We start from the raw sequence: 4,914 nt of genomic DNA, 5'->3' as shown, positions 1-4,914 counted from the left end.
TATTTATTTTTTAAATATTCACAAATAAGTTTACTTAAAATTATTTCAGTTACATATTTTTAAAAAGTTTCAGAACCTCTCCCCACCAACATCTATAAACCAAAATAGGTTCGCACAGAGCCTGCAGCCCGACGTAGGAGCTTCAGTAAGTGATGGGCTAGGTACTCTCTGACCACGTTTCTCTGGTTACTGAGAGACAGACACAAACCACACACACCTCTTGCCTGGATGAGTAAGAAGAATTCCCTTTTAAAAGAGCGTCATAAAACATCTATGAAAGAGAACTGGTAATATCAGAAGAGTTCCAACACTTCAATTGAATATAACTCTCCATTCTTCTTTTCTTGATTTAATTTCCGTAGCTCACGAAGACTGACTTCAGTCTTGTTGAGCTCAGAACAAATGCCTGTCTGAGATGTCACAAACTTGTGAAGACTTCCTAGGAGTCTTTTGCTTCTGGTATCATTACCAAGGCAGTTAAATTAGCATCTAGCAGTAGGCATATCCAGTCTATAATCTGGTTCAGGGTTGGAGGGTGTATTATACAAAGAGTCATTGTAGCATTTTCACGACACTTCAGATAAAGGGACTAGAAATCCTGGGGAAACAGAGTGACGTGTGCTGGGGTGTCTTTCAAGCGAGGTGAGAGAAACGCGTCACTGTATGCCGAACAAAGAATTGCATTTAGTGAGCTGCTCTGTCCGGTATTACAGGGCAGGAAATGGCCTCCTCTCGTGTCCCGAGGCTTTTCATTTCACTTTATCACAGTTATCGCAGTTGTCTTCAGGATCGAAGCCATTTTGGAGAATTTCAGTTTGCTCTTTCATGTTCTCATCTTGGACAGCATCACCGTGGTCAGAAACTGACTCCGTACTGACCCGTTTCTCGAAGACTGCCATCACCGGTGCTCGAGAACATTTTAAAGCACGCGCAGGTGACGGCTTCAGGAGTGTCAGGGACTGCTGTAGACAGAGCGGTCACATCTGTCCATCTTTCTCTTCCAAGGCAACCCCGCTGAGCCCAGGCACAAGCTGTAAGGAAGCACGTGTGTTTGGATCAGTGCATCAGAGAGCTCTGGGGATAACATGATGCTTCTGTTTTACATCTTCCCAGAAGTCCTATCGCCGTGTCGCCAGTCATCGTATGAAAGTCAGGTGTCTGCTTACTCGCCAAACATTTTCGTAGTTCTACTTCCGTATGCTTTTCCGAATCTTTTTTTTTGTTCGGTAAAAGTTTACGTTTGGAGGCTGGAACCTCTGGCCAGACACTTACTTCTATTTTTCTTCTCCTTAAAATTCTCTTTGATGGCTGTGAGTTCTGGGATCCAAGTCCATGTCAGGTTTCCCAGTTTACAGAACGAGGCACAGCGTGAGCGCCTGGAGCTCCACTAGGCTTGAGTTTCCCCAGCGCACCTGCTAAGGATGACACCTCGCATTCGTTTGGAATCACAGTTAGACATTTCCCGGGTAGCGTAAACAGACTTTCTTGTGGCAATCTCTTGAAACCTGTAGTGTTTGAAATTCTGTGTTCTCTATGGAGAGACATTCCTTGTAAGCTGCTTGTGGTGGTCCCAGGACCGCCACGCGATCTTGGTCCAGGGTGGTGAGCGCGACCCTGATTGAGACTTTCCAGACACTACTGTCTTGAGCAGCAGTGATCTAACCACTCTCTGGTTTTGATTTTTTTCTGGGTTACTTGGATGTATTGGCATCAAAGTTTCATATATACATCCATCAGAGCTTAGTGACGTCAAAGAGATGCATTTCCGACCCACAGGTGCAATAAAACTCTGTAGAACAGACTTTTCTTCTTGCCCAAGTAGGACTGAGTGTTTGCTTAAGACACGTGAGTTAAACATCTGTGCATAAACAAAGTAATGTCCATGTTTTTGAGTAATAAAGACTGAAACAGGATGCCTAGATACCATGAAGAACCTCGTCTCCTTAGTCACTCTTCATCAGAGATAATGGTTTGTTTTCTGCTGGGGCTCTGTGAGCAAGGTCTCCAAACCACACATGGCCCCTTGCTTAAATGGTACCATGGTTCTGTCCCTCCTATCGATGTGTGCTGTGTACCTCAGCCAGCATTGTAGCTTTAAATACTTCATCCAGGTTTGCATCTTCACCATTCCATAGTCCTAAGCCTTGTTATTGCGTACCATGGTATACTCTCCAGTTTGAATGTTGCACACAGCTGGACATTTTATAATTTTACCCGTTTCACTGACCAGCTAGCACCCCAAGGTTTTTTTTTTATCAGAAACCTAGTAAAATTAAGATAACATACAATATTTAAAGAGTCCATTTCTGACTATAAAAGCAATTAAATTTATAATTAAAAAGATAGTATTCAATGAAGTTCCTAAATTAACAAAATAAGCAGTCACAAAAAGACAAATACTGCATGATTCCATTCAAGACAGAGTGGAATGTTGGCTGCCAGGGGCTGGGGGAAGGGGGAGTCACTGTTCCATAGGTACCTAGTTTCAGTTTTGCAGGATGAAGAGAGTTCTGGAGATGGATGGTGGTGATGGCTGCCCAACAAGGTGAATGTACTTAGTATTGTGAACTGTATGCTTTAAAAAGCTGATCCCACTTCTAGGAATACATCCTAAGAATTCTGAAACACCAGTCAGAAAGACTATATGCACCCCCATGTTCATAGCAGCACTATTTACAATAGCTAAGATCTGGAAACAGCCCAAGTGTCCATCAGTAGATGAGTGGATAAAAAGCTGTGGTACAGCCCTGGCCGGTTTGGCTCAGTGGTTAGAGCGTCGACCTGCGGTCCTGAGAGACCTGGGTTCGGTTCCCGCTAAGGGCGCGTACCTCGGTTGCAGTTTGTCCCCGGCCCTGGTTGGTCGTGTGGGTGGCAGCCACTCGATGTGTTCCTTTCACATCGATGTTTCTCTCTCTCTCTCTGTTCCTCTCTCTCCCTCCCACTCTACCTGAACAACAAAATGGGAAAATGTCCTCGAGTGAGGATTAAAAAAAAAAAAAAAAAAGCTGTGGTACATATACACAATGGAATACTATGCAGCTGTAAGAAAGAAAGATCTCTTATCCTTTTTTTTTTTTTTATCCTCACCTGAGGACATTTTTCCATTTTTTGTTCAGATAGAGTGGGGAGGGAGAGAGAGAGAAAGAGAGAGAAACATCGACGTGAAAGGGACACATCGAGTGGTTGCCACCCTCATAACCCAACCAGAGCCAGGGACAAACCGCAACGGAGGTACATGCCTTTAGCGGGAACCGAACCCGGGCCTCCCTGGACCGCAGGCCAATACTCTACCGCTGAGCCAAACTGGCCAGGGCAAGATCTCTTATCCTTTGAGACGACATGGAGGGACCTGGAGAACATTATGCCAAGTGAAATAAGCCAGTCAGAGAAAGACAAGTATCACATGATCTCACTTATATGTGGAATCTAATGAACAAAATAAGCTGACAAACCAAATAGATCCAGAGACATGGAAGCAAATAACAGACTGACAGATCTCAGAGGGGAGGGGTGGGCAGGAAGAGATCCACCAGAACTTACATGCATAACCGATGGACGTAGACAATAGTGTGGTGAAGGGGGACGGGGTGAGAGTGGGGTGGAGGGGTCAGTGGGAAATAAAAGGGGGATGGACATCTGTAATACTTTTAACAATAAAGATAAATTTTTTAAAAAGCTGGTTGAGATAATAAATTTTATGTGTCTTTTACCACAATTAAAAATATAAAACTTTAAAAAATAGTTAAAGTGAAAATACACATTTAAAAAATAGAATCCATTGTGCCTTTGAACAGGAGCATGGGACATTAAGTAGGACTAGCTGGGGTCATACCAGTCCCAATCTGCCACTCTGTTCCCATGTAGGCATTGCAAAATTTACGTCCACTCGGCAGCCCAGGGTAAAACCAATGGTGTCATCAGAAGAGTCAAAACAAACAAACAGTGTAGGGGACTGTTGCAACTTGTTCCCAACACTGCAAAGTAGATTAGCTTCTTAAAGACTCAGGAAACTATATTCAACAGCCCAGAAAAAAATAATTCCTTTCTACTCGGTCACTGAAAGTAAAGCTGCTTAAAAGTGTGCCTTCAGCCTTAGGATGAAAAGGGGGCAGGGTGTGTAGGTTTCCAGGACTCAGCTCCAGGATTTACAGTGTGTGGTTAATTGGCAACAGATGATTCCCATCAAGATACCAAGAAAACAAACAAACAAAAAAACCACAACAAAAACCCATAGCCCTTTTCCCCAGGCTGCTGTGTGGAAGCAGCCTAAACGAATGGGCCTATTTGTGGAGAGAGATTGGAAATTCATATAATTTTTAAAATTTTATTTATTTATTTATTTTTCCCCCGAGAGAAGGGTATAGACACAGGGAGAACCCTGTTCCCACCACGTCAGCCACCCCCCCGCCCCCCAGCCAATCTCCGTGCAGAGCCTTCAGTGGGCAGGCCAGACGGGGGACAGATCGCAGGAGAGGACCTCAGTGAGGCCACCCCCAGAGGTTCGAAGCAGAGGCACAGATCCCTTCTCGGAGTCTAGTCCACGTGCACTGAGATGCTCTGCCGCCTGTAACTCGGACATACGCCTCTGTCTCCGGGAGAACAGCCAAGTCACAGTCTAGACTTCATTCCGAGTTCCCGAGAAGCCACGCTGGCTTTCTGCTAAGCCCGCTCAACCATCTTTTTCTGAAGCTTGACACTCAGCAAGGGGGCGACCGCAGTGGGGGCGCTCCCATCCTGTCCCCCGCCCCTCATAGGGGATGATGGTCCTCCCGCTGTCCGTTACCGAGACCGGTCTGCTGTGTCGCCCTGCTCCATGCCTAGATGGCCGTCAGGCCCAGCAGCCGGGGGTATCGCAGACAACTCGGATCCCCGCCCAGGGCTGCCGTCCTGGCAAACCTGTGGACCCCTGCGCAT

At 45.6% G+C, this 4,914-nt stretch overlaps 1 pseudogene; it reads right to left on the bottom strand.

Moving 5' to 3' along the window:
• Window positions 1–293: 293 nt before the first annotated feature.
• On the bottom strand, window positions 294–4,914 carry LOC118642125 (annotated as a pseudogene).

This window comes from Molossus molossus, unplaced genomic scaffold, assembly GCF_014108415.1.
Source record: "Molossus molossus isolate mMolMol1 unplaced genomic scaffold, mMolMol1.p scaffold_m16_p_3, whole genome shotgun sequence".
Lineage (NCBI taxonomy): Eukaryota > Metazoa > Chordata > Mammalia > Chiroptera > Molossidae > Molossus > Molossus molossus.
This window is presented reverse-complemented; position numbering and strand designations above follow the sequence as displayed.